This window comes from Falco rusticolus, chromosome 4 (assembly GCF_015220075.1).
Source record: "Falco rusticolus isolate bFalRus1 chromosome 4, bFalRus1.pri, whole genome shotgun sequence".
Taxonomy (NCBI): Eukaryota; Metazoa; Chordata; class Aves; order Falconiformes; family Falconidae; genus Falco; species Falco rusticolus.
Genome location: NC_051190.1, coordinates 109,881,395 through 109,902,631, shown reverse-complemented (window position 1 = coordinate 109,902,631; position 21,237 = coordinate 109,881,395). Strand labels below are relative to the sequence as shown.

The window sequence follows — 21,237 nt, the reverse complement described above, 5'->3', positions numbered from 1 at the left end:
ACTGACTTTGATATGACTTTGACTATGCATATCATCCTTTTCATTCCCTGTAGTACTGGCAAAATATTGTCCTTGGCATGGAAAAAATGAAATATATCTGACGAGCACAGTTACGTTATGTCAGGAACTCTCTGCTGTTCCTTGTTATGATGGACATCTCCATTTCTGACTCAGATTCTGGTTCTGCCTCTCTCCTGCATTAACCTGCTGTGATCTCATCAGGAAAGCTGATCCACGAAGCTGAGGTTATACCGAAAGTTACTTAACCTAATAACTGGTCTGACAAGTTTTTAAATGTCTTTTAATATTTTCTCGCTGGTTGTGTTTTCGTTCACACTGTGCTGACAGCATCTGAGTAGCAGCAGCCATGGAGGTAGGCACGAAACCTGCATTTTCCTTCCCTGTGGTACACAAACATATTTAGACTCCAGAGGAGTCTGTGAGACAGTCTAGTCTACTCTGCTTGACCTGCAAGCATACCCTTTCTCTGTACTTCTAGCTGTAAGGCATTTCAAAATCTATTTATGGCACAAAATGTAAGGTTACCCTTGCTGGGGGAAGAAATCCTTTATTTATCTGCAGTAGGTTCAAGAGCACCACAGAAAGACAAGGTCCACGCTGCTTCACAAATACTTCTGCAGCCTTGACCTGCAGAAACCAATCATGGGCTGATTGTGTTGTTTGTATGATACAAACCCAGTGTCTCTTCCCTGTAGAAAGTAAACTGAGATGACTAAACCAACTTCACTTGGTAATTCTCTCAGCAATCTGATCAAAATGATTAATGGTCATTCTGGTCAATGCTGGATTTAATTCAAGGTCACAGAAAAAAAAAGATAAAAAGGTCACTGCGCTGACCAATCTCTATTTATCTACAGATTTTTGTTATTAAAGGAATTAATCTAATAGTGTTTCCATACACAATACATTAATTATTTATACATTTGATACAAAATTACTTCATACAAAGATTAAGATTGAGTCTTAAATTGCTGGCATGGGACACAGAGATTTAGTCCTGTGATAAGCCTCATCTAGATTGACACAGCTGAATCCCAGTTTAAACATGTACCGTGCCTGGTGTTACACACCGCCAGACCATCTTACACCAAATGTTACATGTACTGGGTAAACTAAAGTCCAAAAATAAAGCTTGCTTTAAGAAAAATCCTAAGTTTTGTGACAAATTTATAAGTGTCTGTTTTCAGGAGGGCTTAGCCCACCATCCTTCATTTTGAGATTTGAAATGACAGATATTTTAAACAAATAATGATACAGCAATTTTATTCAGTTTCTGGAAGTTTGAGGGGAACATTGTCAGCCTTAAGGCACTGAATTTCAGTCAGAAGTAATTTCTAATGTTGCTTCATCCTATTACTTGTAGATTCAATATAATTAGAGGCATATTCAGTTCATTACCAATTTGAACTCTTGCCCAGTTTTTTTCAGTCTGTTGCTTTTTCAAAACACTTTATTAAAAACTTGTTTTGCTGTCACACATTTTAAAGGGAAATAATATCTCACAACTAATCATTTATTAAGATAATGCAACCACACAATGCAGAAAAACAACAATGTAACCTTGCTAGAAACAGATGGAGAGCAAGAAATAAACCTTTGCTTGGTTGCACATGAATATTTTGAACTTACACTTGAAATATGTATTAGCTGTATTTTCATCCCAGGAGTGATAAATACAACATTAGATTGAAAAACAATTATTTCCTTTGCTTTTGGGCATACAGCACATTATTACCTAGACTCGCTTATTGTTTCTAATAATGCCTTCTGAATTTTCATGTGTTTTTCACTTCTCATAAATGCCTATAATGAGAGACAGGAAATGTGAAAAATATTTCACTATATTACTGTTATTTTGTTCTTTTCTTTCTGCTGCCTCATTAGGCCAGTTGTCAAAAATCACATAGCAGAGAGCAGAGGTTTCTATTTTTAGTGATCGATGATGGGCAAGTGAGGTCTTTCAAAACTACAGTGCCTGCCCAACACAGCATGCTTTGGTGTGAAGGGGGAGTTTGACATGGATTGATGGTAAAAGAAATGTTTATGTGTTAGTCACAAGATCCCACAAAGCTCACATCAAGAACCATGCACGCCGAACTCACTGCCATCGCTACATATCAGTTAACTATTTTAGCTGGTCTCAGGCAATGGTCTTGTTGTGTTCCTGCTGTGTGCATACAGCATTGCTGCTGCGGCTCTACGCAAGGGTGTGAAAACTGGTTCTCCATACACACTCCAAAGTTTTACCAAGAATCCTGAAATCTGTATCTCCAGTGTCACAGGGCCATCATCTCAGCAGCACGCCTTATCTAAAGGTGCATTTGCTTCGCCCCAGGTTAACACGACGGTTATAGCAAGGTGGGTGCTGGGACAGCCATGAAGGGGCTGTGCTCACTGTCTGGCCCAGTGATGCCCAAGGGCCATTAGCCTTGCTGAAAGAAGGGTGGCCACTGCCAATAATTCCCCCCCAAAAATACATTCACATTCATGTTTAGAATTCCTAAGGACTGAGTTTGAAATGCAAAGAGAGCCCTGCAAAGAGATTCATTAAGTAAGGGCAGAACGATCCCCAAAAGCGATAGTTGAGCCTGAGACGCAAGTTTTGCATGGAAACAGGACCGTTTTTACAAAGTCTCTTTGGACTTGTGCAAGCATCATGGCAACCTTCTAACTGGATACCCAAGGAGAGAAAAACCTCTCAGAGCTGCTCTGTAGTGTAGGTATACTCTCTTAATAGCACAGCGGCACTTAAGAAAACCGGTCCTTGGGCCACTCTTGCCAGCCCCCAGGTTTCCCAGCACATCTCTCAGCAGTGTCTAGCAGGGGCCCATGCCCGCTCACGGTCTGGGGTGGTTTGTGAGCTGTTAGTGCAGGTCAGCAGGAGAAACCCAAGTCTTCCAGTAAGTAGCATTAGGGGAAAAGTCTCTGAAGTGCTGTCTCTGAAATCGACAGTGTCCCAGACAGTTTTTAACAGTATTAAGTGACTTTATAGTTATTATTTATTCATTTCCTTCTTGTTACAGGCAGCATCTCTCAAGAATAAGTATTCACCTATCTATATATGTATGCGGTTTTTCATCCTTTTTGTTTTTCATTTTCTTTGTCCTTTGCTTCATTTGCTTTACCAACATCCTTTTTTTTTCTTCCCCTCCCTTCTGCTTTACTGTTGTCCTTGATGATATTTTTCCCCTACATTTTTTAGTCTTATTTTAGCTTGTTCTCTACTCCTGGCTTCATTCCTATCCCTGCTTGTCATTAGAATGTCCAGCAATTGAATAGTTAACATTGGCAGAGAGACAGACAGACAGACGGGCATAACCACCACAGGGCTTCTAAGGTAATACCCTGCTATCATTGAAAAGTCTGAGGGGAACTGGGCCCCTAGGAGCTAATAATTAGGGCTACTTGCAGATTCAGGAAAATAATCTTAAATTGGTTGCACTTCTTTCAAAGTATGTTGCAGCCATGAGGGCCAGAAATGTAATGTTATTTGTTAAAAAAAAAAAACAAACAAAAAAACAAACAAAAAAAACCACCAACATATTCTTTAAAGTAAGAGTACGTTGTTTAGGGCAGATAGATGTGTAGGCTGGGCTGTATAACACAGGCTGGTGCCAGCCTCCTGCTGAGAAAGGAATGGCAAAACCCTGTAACAAAGGGATGAACCCCCAAAGACTGAAGTGGCCCAGTGCTGGTCAATACACAGGGTATGCCCTTAAGAGGGGATATTGCCTGCAGCCACTGTGCACCTGAGGTCTGGGCAGCATGCGACAGAGGTGTGAGCACGAGGATGCATGCCCTCAACCTGCTCTGACCATGGTTTGAACAAACAGGAACCAGGAATGTACAGAGGACTCACCTGTAGCAGCCCTGAGGCTGCAGGGTTTTCTCTGTCGTTACCTGCCAAAGATCACTGATTTTTGGCTACAGTTTTTGCTGTTTAATCTTCTGCTAGCATGTAAATATCCCAGATATTTACATGACTTTTAGTCTAAAACAGGGGTCTCAAGCAAGTTCTTAGTGGTCCCTGGCTCCATTGTGCTTGTTTGGGAGGGGAACCAGTGTCTGCAACACCTAGGGGTTCATAAATCCACTTTATTTCCAGATTATTGACCTGATATTTCACCTCTGCAACTTCCGAAAAAGCCTTTCATGCAGTGGTGAAACATAGTGACCCAGAGGTGGGAATCTGGAGCTCTTGTTGCCCTCAGCATCTCTCTCCCACCCAGGGAGAACCGCAGTCTGCGGGTCAATCAATCCAGCACTTTGCACAGACAGGGATGTGTCCCCGAGGGCTAAAAGGGTTGACAGGACAGTGCTAAAGGCATTTCTGCAAGAGTAGTTACTACTTGGGTCTTTTGGAAACCACAATGTACAGATAAATCAATCACAGACTAACCACAGCTGGCAGTAGCTACATTCACACCTCATGAACAGAAGCGAATTGTCTTCTTGTTTGGTAATTCAGTTGTTTAGTCCCAGGATCAGTTTGCCAGTTTGAATCAGAGCAGATTTCTGTATCTCAGCACTGCACGTCACAGCTCGAGTGAAACAAATGCTCCAGTCTTCTTTGAACTTCTGAGTATTTTGACCTTCAGAACTTGTACCATGAATTTTTCAATTAACTAGCTCATAATTAAATCAACTGATTAAATAAAGAAGTTTTAGTTGATAAAGTACCGTTATGCATTCAGATGGCACAGGAGCTTTAATGATATGTAGATTGTCCCTAAGAACAGCTCAGAAACGGACTCCATCCTCCTACGTAGCTTCACAGGTCCCTCCCTGCCCTGCAGCCCCCTTGCTGCCCAGGCAGCCCACCCAAGGAGGCACGGTGGCCCTGGAGACAAGGATTCAAGACACTTTTCCTCTGGCCATGGCTTCCTGAGCACTGGCAATGTCTACTGCTGTTTTGTGCCTCCATTGCATGCTCCAAAATGAAGCTGTGATGCCACCTCTGCTATGGGGTGCTCCAAGAGGACTATGATCTAACTCATCCTTGAGACTCAGCCTCACAGTGACGTGCAGAATTAGACTCTATAACTCGAAAGTTATAAAGTAGGTATGTTTATTGCGCACAGATGCACGGGGGATCGCTCCTCCGCAAGCGTGCATGCCCGAAGTGAGGAACCATCTCACATTTATACAATGAAACAAATGAATATTCAATTAACGCCTATACATATTTGTTATCTAAACCCCGCTTCGTATGTTAATTAGCTTATCAGTCCTTTGCCTGGAATGTGGTGGTCTTGCAGGTTTGTAGGTGATTCATGTTCTTGTGACCATCCGATCTTCTTCAGGTGATTCATGTCCTTGTGACCATCCAATCTTCTCCAGCAAGGAGACTTAGCACTCCCTCCCTCTAGATAGCATTTGAATGTCTCTCATCCTTTTCTCATTCTCTTTTAAATAGCCCCTTTGTTAGAGAAAGAAGGGCAGGCGTCTCCTCAAAACTGTAGTTGTCTCCTCAGAGCTGTGTGCCTATGTGACCAGACACCGCACCCATGACTAGTCACCATACCCACATTCCTTGAGCAGACACATACAATCACAATCGATGTCCATTATCCCCATTTCACACTATTTCTCCATATCAACAGCACAAAGGTATATTCAAACAGTGGCTCTGAGGTTAGGAATGGAGGGATTGTCATCAGGTATTTTCCAGTGAAGGGCACATGTGAGAAAAGCTGGATAAAAACAGTAGGCAAAGGCAAAAATGGACATTGCTCAAGCAAGTATTGGGAGACGTAGCATTAACAAAAGCAGAGATTTTTTGGCTGAAAGCTGGCTGAAGCAAATTTACAGTTGAGAATGAATCATAGAATCACAGAATCATTTAGGTTGGAAAAGACCTTTAAGATCAAGTCCAGCTGTTAACCTAACACTGCCAAGTCCACCACTAAACCAAATCCCTGAGTGCCACACCTACACCTCTTAAATACCTCCACGGATTGACCCAGCCACTTTCCTGTGCAGCCTGTTCCAACGCTTGATAATCCTTTCGGTGAAGAAGTCTTTCATATTCAACCTAAACCTCCCACGACACAACTTGAGGCTGTTTCCTCTTGCCCTGTCTCTTGTTCCTTGGGAGAACAGACTGACACCCACCTCGCTACAACCTCCTCTCAGGTGGCTGTAGAGAGTGATAAGGTCCCCCCTGAGCCTCCTGTTCTCCAGGCCTAACACCCCCAGTTCCCTCAGCTGCTCCTCATACGACTTGTGCTCCAGACCCGTCACCAGCTTTGCTGTCCTGCTCTGGACACGCTCCAGCACCTCGATGTCGCTCTTGTAGTGAGGGGCCCAAACCTGAACATATTACAAGGGGTGCAGCCTCACCAGTGCTGGGTACAGGGGGACCATCACTCCCCTAGTCCTGCTGGCCACACTGTTTTGGATCCAAGCCAGGATGCTGCAGGCCTCCTTGGCCACCTGGGCAGACGGCTGGCTCATGTTCATTGATCAACAACACCCCCAGGTCCTTTTCTGATGGGCAGCTTCCCAGCCACTCTGCCCCCAGCCTGTAGCATTTTGTGGGGCTGTTGTGACCCCGGTGCAGGACCTGGCACTCATTGCCCTCTCCTGTTGTTTGATTTGGCTTTTGAGCGAGATGCTGGTTTCTGTGCCCGTAGATGGCTTGCCTTAAAATATTACGTTTCCTGTGAATTTTTCCCTCTAATGGCAGCACCCTCCAGAGTTCTCAGTCTTGGTTCACCACGAGGCCCAGAGACCAAGACACTGGGTGACAACCTACCATGTGAATGTTGCAGGTATCTCAAGGCCATCCTTGTCCTTGCTTGAGCAAAAAAGAGCTTTCCATTGCTTCATGAACTTCACCTGGCTTTGGATCATTACCAGACTGCACCAGGAAAAGCTCCTTGACTTGGAGGTGTCATTTGGCATATCTTTCCCCATCCCTTAAAGGTGAGCACCGTGACAAAATGCAACAACAAAAAACTTACTTCTCAGAGGACGGAAACAAAGCACCCAGGATTTTTCTAAAAGCTCTTTAGGCCACTTCCTCAATGCAAATCTCTCTTCCAAATGTGGGACTTGATATGTCACATGAAGCCATATCTGCTGCTCAGAGTCTAAATTTAGACTCTTTTAAGAACTGAAACGATACCAGAGGAAAAATGTTTAACAATGGTCTTTATTTAATTTGACATATCCCTCTTCAAATACTTCCCTTGCAAAATCCTTTTGTGTTCTTTTAAGTAGGACAGTTTCTTTTCTTTGTGTAATTCAAGTGTGGCATAAAGTGGGAGCTACCCATTCAAAAACACACACATGCACAAGTAAAAAGATAAAACAAATCTAAAAAACCAAAACTGCTTAATGTTGCAAATAGGGAGTAAGAGGGAGAAGGGAAGAAGAAAAAATGCTAGAAAGAATAAAGAAAACTAAAGAAAAAAGTTGTGCAACATTTTGCTGATTCTTCGCAGGCTAGGATGCATGTAATATTTATCACAGTCAGTATTTTGACACTGTCACTTTAATATCTCACTATCGAAACAACCTGAAAAGTGGTACTGTCATATTAATAAAAGTTATTATTACTATTATGTTCCACAGATCAGTTCCCTTACATTCATGCTTTCTGTCAGTATTTGTTCTGTGTTTTGTTTCACTTTCGTGGCAGCACATGAATGGGAGCAGGATTCACTGCTACTCCTACCCAAAGTCATAACCGCATGTTTCAGATGTGAGAACTATCTCCTGTATGATGGACTGCAGTGATGCAGACAACAGATAACAGGACCAGAGGAATCAGAACCAGGCTTCACAGAATCAAGCAAATACGTTTAATAACAGAGAGGAATCCAAATCTATAAAATACTTCATACTCCGAAACAGCACCAAGTGGAAAGTTCTAAAACCATTTTCAAGATGTATTACTAGATTTTTAATTCCTGAACTGTGCATATAACACATTTGTTTGATTTATTGTCTAAAGTAAACTTTTACTACTTTGTATGCCTGCTAGCACGGAAACAATTAACAAAACAAAGGGAGAGTGTATGAGACTAACCACCCACAGCCCACTCATCAACACAGCTCCTAAGTGCACTCCCAACTGCATAGTCCAGTTTTGCCCTTAGCTTCACAACTGCAGCCCCACTGTCAGATGTCTCCTGGTGGTTGGAAAGGGGATGCTGGTTAGGTCTGTGTTAGGAGGCAGAGAATGTACATGTGATTTTCCAAAATCCAAGCAGCAGGTATTGTGATATTGAGCTGTAAGTGGATTTCAGAGGGGTACTTAAGTGATGGAGACAAGAGGTCAGGTTCCAACTGCTGAGCAAGATACTCAGAGGGCAGTTCATTAGGTGATGGTGCATGTGGAAGGTGCAACCATAGAAGAAACAGAGGAAAAGATCAGCTAATAGAGAAGCAAAAAGAGGCATAGGTTTGCTTCACTGGAAAAAAGGAGAGGCATGAACAGACAAATTATGAGAGAAGAAAGAGATTCAGACCAAGCAGAAGAGAAGAGAAAGAACAAGCATGTTGCATGAAAAGAGACAAGCCAGAGGACTCTGTAGGCATTTTTGCTCACATTAAGAAGAGGAAGGTCTTTGCGACCAGTAACTTCTACTAAGAGTAATTGGGAAGACTCTTGTTAAAGTCAGATTTAGGCAAGAGAATGAGTACTGGCAGCTAGGAGCAAGGATGTGCTGTACTGATCAGAAAGAAAGAAAATCCACTGGCTGTCCTTCATAGTGGGCCAGATGACACTGCCATAGTCACGGTATAGGTGATCAGGGATAGCTGCCAGGTGAAAATGCAGAAGTGAACGAAGTTAGAGGTGCCCTTCAGCAGGCAAAGAGCAAAGGCCTAACTCAAGATGTAGGATAAGCTTATGGCTCATGGGCCAGTGCTATGGACAGGGTTCTGGGATGTGTGACACCCAAAAAGGGGCTCACAGAGTGAGGACTGGACTACCCTTGGGAATCATCCCCACGCAGATAACTCCTAGGATTGCTGTTGCATGACTGATATGAGCTTGAAACTAGAAACAGAGGAGAGAGGGTTGGAAGACTCACTTAATCTCCATGCCTGATTCTAACGCAAGGAAAAAAAGTAAATCAGATAAATGAGATTATTGCAATGGGTAATAGGACACAGAAGAAGCAAGGAATAGGCAGCAAGAGAATACGGGAATAATATTGAAGAGAGGAATAAATGTTTGTGTGATACATTTAATGAAATTTGCTATTTAAAACTGGATTAAAACAGAGAAAATCATGAGAAATGCTGTGCATTAAGACCAGCTACATATAGGAAGTAGAATCTCTGGTGCAGAACAAAAGAAAAGGATATTACAAGAACAATAGAAACACATTGGAATAGTAATCTTGCCTCAAACACAGGCATTGAAAGACATGCATTACTTAAAAAAGAAGAAAAGGTAAAAGGCGGTGAGGTAGCAATTCTCATTAACTGATGAAGTAGACTGAAAAGAAATAAGAATTGATTGCTTCAGTAAAACCCAGAAACAGGCTAAGTCAAAAATCACTTTTGGAAAGCCTGAAAAAGAGGGTCTATGGGAATTAAAATAGGGTCTGCCACTTGCTTTGGTGGTTGGATTTTGTTATGGCTGGAAGTCGCCATCTTACCACAAGAAACTAAGGGAACACATCATTAGAAGACTTTCAAATTCACCATGCAGTAAGCAATGCTTCCATATACAGAAGGTCAAACTATCTTTGCATGAAAGGGACAAATTTCTACTGCAAGTCATCCCACGCTCTAGAGCAACATTAGACATAGTTCTGGTAAGTAACAAAACACTTCAAGGTAACTGCTTGTAGCATAGAAGTTTGGTCTAAATGACCATGAGCTGATTCAATTTTAAATAAGCAGGACAAAAACAGGCCTAGACCCATGATCTGTGAGTTTGATCTTGAAATGTCCAGCAAGCCAGAAAGTACTGTCCTCTAGGATCTGAATGTAGCAGGGGCTTGACCTCAAGGGTACAAAAACTGTTACGCACCCCCATCCCAACTTTCCTACATACAACAAAGGGGAAAAATCATCATGGAGTAGGACAAACACCCCTCACAAAAAGAGATGAGGAAAGAGCTGACATAGACCAAAAGAAAGAGCTGAGCAGCAAAGAAAAACTTTAGGTCAAGAAGCGCGAGACTGAACTACGACTGGGTGAGACAGGCTGTGGGAGAGCCTGCCGAAGAAACACACAGCAAGTGTGCATCAAAATAAGTAAACTGACAGGCAAACAAATACAAATGTTGCCGTTGGGGCATTTTCCGCTGACCCTCTGTTCCAGCTATCCCAGCCTAACTCCGTTTTTTCCAAGATCTGCTCAGCAAAAAGCAGCATCTCCACTTCCAAGACTGGCCAGAGTTGGTTTATGCTGGAAAGATCTGTGCAGTCTATGAGCCTGCCTTGTCCCGTGTCACTGCAAGGAGTTAAGCCAATCTGGTTTGCTTTGCATGGCACTGGATGTGAGGAAGTGCAGACGGCTTAGTTCCATGAGGAAGTGCAGACGGCTTCATTGCGTGTCTCCATTCTGAGCATTTACTTATCCAGATGTATCAACAGCACCATAAATCATCTCACCATACCAACTACTTTTGACTAGAGGAACTGGGTAAGGGGAGCCAGCCCCACCTTTGAGCTTTTAGTTATAATTCATAGTGGCTGTCAGATGGCCGTTTGGAGAGAGCAGAGTGAGCAGAAATGGGTGAGGAGGAAACCACAGATGAGGAAAGGGTGAAGAACTTTAGATATTGATTAGCCCAGCATATAAGTGAACCTCGTGCTTGGGAAAAGTTACGAGCTTGAAGCTGGCCTTTGCAGAACAAACGCTATGCAAATAGGAACAGACAGACAAACTCCCCACAACGCAGCCCCAATGCTGTGCTGTATTTGTATCGTGACTAGCGCAAGGAGATACTGAGCTTTGACTCAGGTTTCTGGATGTGACGGTAACAACTACAAAAATAAAAAGAGCACAGACTTGGGCCTCAGCTACTGTTGACACTCAGCACAGCCACGTGTAGCAGCGGGTACCTGTATCACTGTGGCAGACGGGAATGCCTTCAGGCTTTCTCCTGCAAGGTGACTGAGACCTGGCATATCATGCCATACACCGTGAACTTGGGCAGTTACAGTCAAAGCCTTCTGAGCACAGTGACTGGGCTATGGTGACTGTCTTTACTTCATCAGGTGCTCCTGGGAACACTGAACCCATGGTCAAGTGCAAGAATCCATTGGATGCCTGGCTGCAGCCCGGGCCAGCCCAGTCTAACCATAGCTCCTGTCACTGTGCGGTACCTGGTCTGGCTTGGAAGCATCGCAGGTGACCTGAAAAGCCCAAGTCAGTTTTTCGTGATAAACCCACTGAGGGGCCGGGGTTGGTAAAGGCACGACAAAGCAGCATGCCCACCTAGCATGGTGGGCAGGTATTCCCCAGACAGCATTCCAGCTCCTGGGCTTAGAGTATCACTGTGACCACACTGGAAAGCAAATTATGTGGACAGCAGTGACCTGCACCGTTCATTCAAGGCATGGGGGTCCTTTGCAAGCCTTCACCAGTCCTTTGATATCTTCAGTGCTACCTCCTAGTGTCACTGGGATTTTCCCAGCCCAGTTGTTCCTCCTACCAGTACTACAAATGCACTGGAAATGGCTGCCCGTTGTGTCACCTCAACACACCACAGCATGCAACCAAGGTTCCCAATAACATCTCCCTAGAGAACCCAGAATTTCTTTTTTAGGGTTACAGAAACTTTTAAAAATGTTGGATCTCACATAGGGCATACACCTCCACCAGTATGAAAATAATGCATGTGGCTCTGCTCCTTCAGGGGACGACTTCATGGATCAGATGAATGATGAATTACCCTGTCAGTCAGAGCTCTTCATTTCAGGGAGATAAAAAGCATGTGCCTGAATAGAAGCTACTATTCACACATCCACACGGATGGATGTGACAGGTTGCTTCTGTGGCACCCAGTGCTGGGAGCTGCCCCTTAGATTTGGCATGGGATTCTGTGAAGAGCTGCAAAATGGTGGCCAGAGCTAAAGTTTGGGCTTCTGGGTATCACCAGACTATAAAAAACACTGCAAAGGCTGCGGGGGGAGGACAGCATGGCGTTGTTTCCATCTCTAAAGCCGGTAGCTCACACGCAGTGGCTGCTACAGGCTGCAGCATTGCTTTGGCCAGGGCAGGGCTTTGGGCCTTGTGCTTGGCAGATCCACCTGAGCTTGGAGCGGGTGGACCGAGTCAGCAAAAAGCTGCAGCCAGACCAAGACAGACCTCCCCGAAAATTATAAATACATCTATAAAGGTGACATGAGGAAACAAATGACTAGGGAAAATTCACAGGCTGGGGAGCAGCCCTGCCCTACAGATGTCTTCATGGAGCCCATTTTTACACTTCTCACGACTAGATCCTTACCAAAGGAGGAAAATGTGGCTCTTGATGTGCAATCAGTGCCAGCTCTTTACTGGATTTACTTCCATCCTCATGGCACTAACTTGCTAGCCCCATAAATGTTTTCTTCAAGAGTTATAAAAGAAATTGTTGTAGAGCTCTGCTGGCTGTGCCCAGTTAAATGATGATTGCTGTTTACAGGGCCTTTCTAATGAGGGATGATCTAGAAAGACTTTAACCTTCTCATCATCATGATATAATAGCCATAAGGGCTGTGAGCGTTGTACAGCCAGGTTGGTCCACTGCCAGTGAATCTGAAATGTACTTACAGCACGTGGGTGCCTATGCTAACCGGTTTGGAGCGTAAAGAAAACCTGCATAAGTCCTACTTTATTTTTTACTGTACTGCCTAATAGATGCTCTGTCAAGTTATACATTTCTTGCTGTGACAAATTATTCTTCTTCTCCTGACAGGACCTCCAGCTGAGTCCGCTGTGCTCAATTAGGAGAAAATGCATATTTTAATCCGCCCCATGGTGTAGTAACATTTCACTCTGTGGCCTTGGCAAAGGCGCCATTTAACTATTTCTGCAGTGGTTTCACATGCAGCACATTATTCTAATGTCAGCAGCATTTCCGTCTGTTCTAGTTTCCCTGGCAGTACTCCCCTAGGCATTGGGATGTGGACAATTAAAGCCCACTTTATCATTTTGGAACCAATGATTTCCTTCCCCTGATACAGTTCATCACTACACAGCAGCTGCTCTTACCGTCACAACCATCTTTGCTTTTCCAGGCCACCACAGCCTCCCGGTAAGCTGTTATGACCACTCGCCACTGATGGACTGGCAAAAGGTGCTCCCACACCCCACCTAAAACAACGCATCAGGTCCCCGCCCTCCTCAGTAGTTATGACCAGCTCCAGATCCCACCCCCCATCACCCCCACCCCCGGCATCTACAGCAATGAACAGAGATCACCTCAAAACCACATAGCCTGTGTTATATGGATAAAAGTTACCTCTTTCCAATAAATCACCAGGACTTCCATGAAATGTCTTCTAATGCTGTAGTAGCACTTGAAAACTACCCATGCGTGACTCAGCAGTCATGGAGAGCTGATGAGATGAGAACCCACACGACGTTACTTTTATGGTGCAATATGGCTCTCTCTCTTCACTGTTTGCAGGGAAAACAAACAATTAAGAGTTATTTGTGGGGAAAAAACCAGTCCAGTGAGAGGAATAAACTGCACTAAAAAAAAGGAAAAGTGGAAGATTCTTTACAGGATATCAGGATCTCTGTGGAAATACTCAGTCGTGCTGGTACATTCAGGATGGAGTCTACCCAGAGGGATAGCACTACTCTTTTTGACTGCCTCCAGGCTGGTTTTGGCTGACTGAGTCTCAGAAATACTTCCAGAGAAATTTTTAATTTCAAGTCCCAATTTTTAGTCTTCTGGCTTTTTGCAGAGGATCTTCTCACATGTTGTTTTGCTTACCTGTAGTCAGAGGTCCAATCATTCAAAAACCTTGTTTGCCCAAAACAAACTCATGGTCCCCAACGTATTCAGTAGCCTGGGAATCTCATTAATTAATTGAAACCATGGTTAGCTGAATTAATTCAATGTCTTTGACTCAACTTGGATAACAAACGTCTGACTGCATTTCTTTTGTGTGAAATGCGCTCTCTGGTACTACTTACCCTGTTGAAAATACATCTTGCCTTTTAATCAGCACAAAGCAAAACAAAGATAAGCCTGCTGAAAAGGGCTTTGAAAAGCAGTTGAAGTAGCAGAGGAATTATGTGCAAGTCTGTAGAGTATATTTATGCTTATAAAACATCATATAAAATTTTAATTGGTACCCATGAAAGCACCAGCAGCTGGGTTGAGAGGGTTCTCCATGGAACTGTTCAGCGAGGCAGCAGTAGAACAAATGTTTGCCTTTTCAGTACACTCAAAGCTTGTCTTGAAACACCACTGCTGAGTGGTCAAGCATACTTGGTCCTTAAACTTCTCCAACGTGGCCAGCCAAGGCTGGCCAAGGAAAGGGATCAGTGAGGAATCTGATCAAACACCTCAAGTTAAAGGCTCAAGGCTTTGTGTTGGCAAAGGCAGCCCAAGCAAGCAAATCGAGCCATCCTGAGATTAGGATTGCTGTACTTAAAGATTTTAAGAAGTGGTCACCTCTCACACTGCACTGCAATACATCTGCAAGTCAACAGACTCATCTGCTGTAGCCCTGATGGGTCTGGTACCTAGTAGGGCATCTAGTCTGTTACAACCAGATAGGTGATCCCAGGACTTCTGAGGAAAATCCAGTGGCAATCCGGAGAGCTCTGGGACATATCAGCTTCCTGGTTAGCAACAGGTCCGCTACCTTAGGTATGAAAGCAGAGATAGGTACCCTACAACAACATGGGCTTTCATTAATAGCACCTCATTTCCGTGGGTGAGCACCGGCGCTTCACGTGGTTTGAGCTGCTCATGCACCGCTGTCGTCTGATGCGGTGGGTGCGCTGCACAGACTTTGCTACTGGAGAGCTAGCTCAAACCTGAACTCCTTTGAGCTAGTTGCTGCTTTTTATTGTAGATCTGTGCTGGATTTGAAACAGTGCCTTAGCAATAAAAAGCTCCCCAGGACATATGGGAATATCTCATTAGCAAAATTACTTTTTTCCAAGAGTGGTTTTTGTGTAAACATAAAGCCCTTCATTTACAATGAGAGCATTTCAGCAGCCATCTCTTCCTCCTATTTTCATGCAATATGCCAAGGACATATATTCTTTTCTTGTAATCCTATGGAAAGGAGCAAGATCCTTCAGGAGCTGGCTGATGAAGTACACGTTTCAGGCAATGATAAGTACAAATGCAAATGTAATCTGGGTGTGACTTTTCATTTAGGTGTTTTCCTATTGCTTAGCTTCTTCATCTTATTCAGTTAGACTAATCCTAGCGCTGTCGTTGCAAGGTCTTACTGGATTGTGGTATTGCATGTGGCTCACTTTACAGAAAAGAGTGGAGGAGAGATGTTCATAGGACTTCTTTGAAGCAGGTACAACACCCCTCAACCCCTCACTGACCACAGGCGCTCAGAGGGACTGGTTGCCCCTCCAGCAATTTCAGTCAATTGTTAATCAGATGGGAAATAGGCAATACTTAATGTATTCTTGTTGTGTCTCTTTTTTTTTTTTTTTTTTTTTTTTTTTCCCCCAATTAAGGAACCAGGAATTCAGTTAGGGAAACAATGACATATTTATGAAAAAACCTTTCAAACAACTTCTGGGGTGAGACTTAAATAACTTTGACTTGTTTTCACAAGCACAAAATAAGCAAGTCTGGGAGACTGTCACCAGGCCTTGAAAGAAGAATGAAGGAAAAGGACTGGATAAGGCAGGAGAAATGGGATGTGCAGCATTTCACCCCTCCACACTATGAAAATAGCATAAAGGGGTTTAATAGAGACCGTAGGTCTTGTGCAATTCACAGAAATTTGCTGTAGGACAGTGTGGTCACCTGGCCATGGGAGAAGACTTCCTTCTGAGCATCACTGTCTTGGGGACAGAAATATACTGATGGTTAACCTTCGTGCCACCATTTCTATCATAACTTTGGCATATGGTTGACAAAGCAGGTCACATTAAAAACCTGCAGGTAACAAAACAAGTTCTGAGGTCCAAAATGACACATTAGTCCAACCAGTGCCAGAGTTGAAGGCGAAAGCCAGCACTCCCAAGTCCCAGCCCAGCACCCTGTCAGAGCTTGTTTTCTCCAAGCTTTCTTACCTATCCCTGGATGTGACAGCAGCATATTTGCATGCTGCCTCCACTCTAGTGAGACTCACCTTCAGGAAAAGGATACCAGCTAATTATAAGCAAGCTCTCTGATGATCAGTTCATTTGCAATTCCTTGCAAGCACGGTTTTGGGATTGTATAATACAAGGCATAATACCGGCCACTCCAACAAGACAAATCATGAGAGATGTGCAAATGGACAGATGAGCATTTGTCCTTGAGGGAGGACGTTTAGCATACCTAGAAACACAACCATTTTTAAAATTAATTAATCCCCTTAAGGAATTGTGAGTGATGGATTAGAGACCTTAACTGGGGAAGCAGTCTGTGACACAGTGTATGTTTGAGGAGGCACTGAAAAAGGACATGAGTTCGCAGTCTCACGTGCTTAAGCAAAACCATCAGCCTCAGAGTGGAACATATTTATTGGCTGGAGACGGAGAGGCTCAGGGGGACCCTCGGAGCCACATGCAAGCAGAGGAGAATCTGCAGCACCTACTGCTGTCCAGTCAGCTAGCTCTGAGAGCAGCTGTGCGAGAAGAGGAGGGGGAAAGCTTAACATAGCATCACCAGGGAGGAATACAGCATGCAATGACATTTTAAAAACATATTCTTGACTCTGAGAAATGTCTACATAAGCAGGGTAGCAGACGATACGTAGATTTCTTATTTTAATGGAACAGAACAGCAGGACATTGCTTCAGACGTGCTTCCTTACTAAATCTGCTTCTTAGTTTTTGAGTCTGAGTCATCTCTATCTTAGTATGCAACGCGTTCCACCAAGTAATGAGATTTCTTTGAGTTTCCACTGTATTAGATTTCTCTACACATCAAATATTTAATAAGAATTAGCATTCAGCCATCCTCCCTCCTCCCCTGCACAATAATATTAACTTCTACTGAGACACCAACATTTTGCTATTCACAGTGCTACTTGGAAGTGTAAGTGAAAAAGCCCTGTATATTTTTCCAAGGGACTTGCTGTGGCCCTGTGAGAAAAAGAATGACCAAGAGAGAAAGACGCAGTAAACTGAAGGTGTGAAAAGAGACTTCTCATTAGCCTGTGTGTCAGTTACAGTATCTGAGGAACAATTTCATAGCAATAGCATATTTATTTGATGTGGCACAGATATCTGGGCTTGCTGTTAGGGATGGCATTTGCTCTTAATGCTTAAAGTACCTCTTTAACAAAATGGCACTCCATAAAAATTTAGTGTGTTCCTACTGTAATTAAAAAGCCCTAGTCATTTTTGCATTTATGATATAAACTATAATAGCTGTAAAATCCTGCAATTAATTTGCGCCAACATTTCATACTTGAGAAATTCTCATTACAAATTTCATTACTTATTCACTTATCTGTAATTTGTCCTATATAACCTAAAGAATATTAACAAATTTAGAGTCACTTTTGCTCTATTAAAAGCTAAATAGAAAAGCCTTTCACCTAGCAAGCCAATCGTGATAACATCCTCAAGCCTGCTGCAAAATGGTGGTCAGCTGCGGTCAGGGTATACAAGAAGAGATATAATGAAGCACAAGCCATAAACGACATGCAAAGCCCTTTGGACGCTGTGTGATGTATCCTGAGCTAATCCACTGCGCCCTCATTAGTTTAAAAGCATTACAAGGCTCGAGTGTCTTACACCGTGGCTGTGAATATGATGCACAGCTATCTAAGGGCAGGACTGGCAATAAAACAACAACGGAATAGTTATCTACCCCGCCAAGAGCGACGATGCGAAGTCCAAAAGACGGGGATTTCTGTTCCCCCTTCCCTCTTCAGTTTTCTTCCCTGCTGCTCACAGTCACCATTTTCACTCTGGATAACTGCAGGACTTCGAGGGCTGTAAAATCATGAGGAGCACTGACACAAAGCCCCAGTTTTCCTCCAAATAAGCGACAGCGCTACCAGAACAAGGCAAAAGAAAGGACTGGAGGGAGAGGGCTGCACACATGAGCCAGTGGAAGGGGTAGAGGAACGGCTGCTGCTCTGTAGTTTCTCCCAGCTGCCGAATTCTGACAGTGTGACAGCAAAAACACCCAACTACTCTTGAAATTCTGACCATATCTTCTTCATGGCTTTGTCTTCTCTGTCACCTCCTCTGGGGACAGTGCCCCCACCCAACAGATGCTAGAAGTCTGCTGGAAGGAGCTTAAGTAAAGAAAGCCATCGTCTCCAAGACTGCTGACCACCCCCTGCTCCGTCCAAGTCCAGTTCAGCTCTGCCCAACCTCAGAACAGCATTCCTAAATATGTTCTTCATGAACTTTCACCCTCTCTGTTTATTTAAACTCATTTTTAGCTACAAGAGGATGCTTTACTCCTTCCCCAGTTCTTGGCTGTGCGTTTGCAGGACAATACCACTCACCTCACTCACTGTATTAACGGAATCCTCCTGCCAAGTCTTGCACATGATGGCAAAATCTAATGACAATAGAAGCCAGCAAGAAGCAAGCAGGAAAGACTGAAACCCTCTGGCAAAAGAAGGAATAAACACATTTTCTTCCTCACAGTGCAAAATCTAGAAGTGTAACTCCACCTCCAAAAGACAGCCCACCGGTAATACAGTAACACAAGCCTGGGGCATGCCCCGAGTATTTTCTGATATGGTAAGAAGAAATAAGTTATGATCTCCTAAAGCCTGGGTAGGCTGAAACAAGAGAAAACAAACTGGGATTCCATCGGCTTCATTCGACTGAGAACTCTCAGAAGCGTGCAAGTAAAGAATAAGATTTGATTCCAATGGGACAAATGAACTTTGGCTGACTTTGCAAACATTATGAGAGCTGTTATAATACATTATGCACATAAAAAGTATAATGGAAAACAAGTAACTTCACCTCCTGCAACACAACAAAGCCCAAACATACTGTACCAGGACAGTGTCACTCTGTTTCCCCAAAACCATATTCACAAGGAAGAGAGACTCAAATATGAGCATATGCATATGTACTATATAAAGACATATATATGTTCTCCCCTTCCCAACAATATATAACATCATATTGGCATTTTGCTAGCTTTTATATCACATTCATTTTATTTCTATCTGTAATTAACTTCTACAAAATTTAACTGTGAGGCAGGAAATTACTATTCCAGTATAAATAATCTTGCTTCTGAAAATGGCAGCTTTAACACAACCAACAATACAATTCATATGTGAAAGAAATTGGCATACTTATTAGTTCTGCGTGCTCCATCTTTTACAGAATATTATGGTGTAAATTGAAATTTTATATGATTTAATAAACTTATATGATAGCCAAGTACCCACATAACTGTAACAAACTGTACTCCTCTCTTAATCAGGGCTCTTGCTACATGCAGGGCTCTCTTTCATTATCGAAGCCTTAGCTTATGACAAACCAGACACTGTTACAGTACCTTCAGAAAAGTACATTTACAGCACCACAATCCTTCAAATATATAGCCCTTAATTCTGGAGGATAGTTGTTGTAAAGGGGAATATAGGATCTACCTTTCTTCCACCATGAATCAACTTTGTAAACAAGTTATCCAGCAGAATTTCCATTGTGCTGCATAATAAAGCAGTGGCAACGAACAAATATATACACCTACAGACATATGTGGGGGTTTGTATCAAGCTGACAGACACTAAAATGGAATAACAGAAGAATTTGGGAGAGAGAAAGGTTTATTTGGCCTCCAAATCTCTGGTTAGTTCTACAGAGATAGTACCTAAGATTTAAAGTTTCTTTGTCTTCGGTGCACTAGAGTCAATATATGATGCCAGCTGTCACCTTTCAAAAAGTTGCTGGCCCACCTAGATAAATGGTCCTCCGTAGAAAGAGGAGTGATGCACAATGCTTCTGGTTTGATCTAAAAGCCTCTCCTTAATACGTGTAAATGCATTGCATATACTGAATATATATACCACTCAGCAGCTGCCTTAAGAGCAAAGATCATCAGCACTCTGACGCCGCAATTCTTTACATGCTGGGTGGCATCTCTTTACTTGCCAGGATTATGACGCCCCTGACATCCTTTCCTGTAGAATTAAAGGGTATCTGGTAATTAGGGTCAATGTTTACCCCAGTTATCTGCAAGGAAGTACAATGAAGGAATGATTCAGTCAGGCCACCACATTCCCTATGAGCCACCCTCAAGCATTTGCAAACAAGTCAAGGGAATGAAAGATGTTCTGTTGCTCCCTTTGCTGCACAGAATGCCAGCAAAGCTATAAACAGGGACTTTCAGAGGCACAGGAGTTGTCACTGGTTTTTGTTCTCTGCTTCTAAGTTTTAAACATGACCTTCCACCAGCAGCTTTTAATGTATTTTTGCACTCCAGAGTACAGCCCATTGCACCCAAATTAATGCCTGAAATACATTTTCAGTGTTTGCAATATTTTTAGAAATTATGTTTATGGAATACCCTTGGAAGAGAATTAACTTTTTATTCATAATACATAAGCTTTGCATTTTTAATAACAGAATTAGACCTTCACTGATTTTATAACTATACTATTAGCCAACACACTCTGGTTTCAAATTAATTCGAAATAACTCACACAATGACTTTCTGCATTCAGAACTGGAGAAGCATGGAGTCTGAAGTAGGCAGAGTCTGTTAAATTAAGCAGTAATTGCAGCTACTGCTAATGAAAGCACAGAACAGTTTCCCTATTCCTTAGCACATGCCCTGGATTTATTCTGAGACACCAGAATGGATGAGCTGCTGATCACCTTTTGCTAAAATCTGATTTCAGAAGTGGCACAAAGGTCTCTGAATAAACTGCATCTCTCAGTAAATTCTCCCTTAAATTTGCATCATGCAAAGAGGTTTGTTTAAAAGCGTAATGATCATTTATATGTGCACCAGCATGGAGTCTATGCCGCCTCCTCACTGAATACCTATATTGGATTAGCACTTCCATCTTCAGTAGGGTCACATCCTACGTCCTACGGTGGCAGGAGATGCGAGATGGGCAAACACACGTGACTAGAGACCTCTGCAGATGTCAGGGACTCGCTGCTCCAAGTGAAGGAAAGCT

General features: G+C 43.0%; 1 long non-coding RNA gene across 1 annotated transcript in view; it reads right to left on the bottom strand.

Annotated features, from left to right (window-relative positions):
* The window catches only part of LOC119146058, a 36,902-nt gene that overhangs the window by 448 nt on the left and 15,217 nt on the right, over nucleotides 1-21,237 (bottom strand). Inside the window, exons 3-4 of the long non-coding RNA XR_005103619.1 lie at nucleotides 13,443-13,600; nucleotides 6,987-7,138 (exon numbers count right to left, since the gene is read on the bottom strand). This is a non-coding gene — a long non-coding RNA (uncharacterized LOC119146058). The remainder of the gene's footprint in view (nucleotides 1-6,986; nucleotides 7,139-13,442; nucleotides 13,601-21,237) is intronic.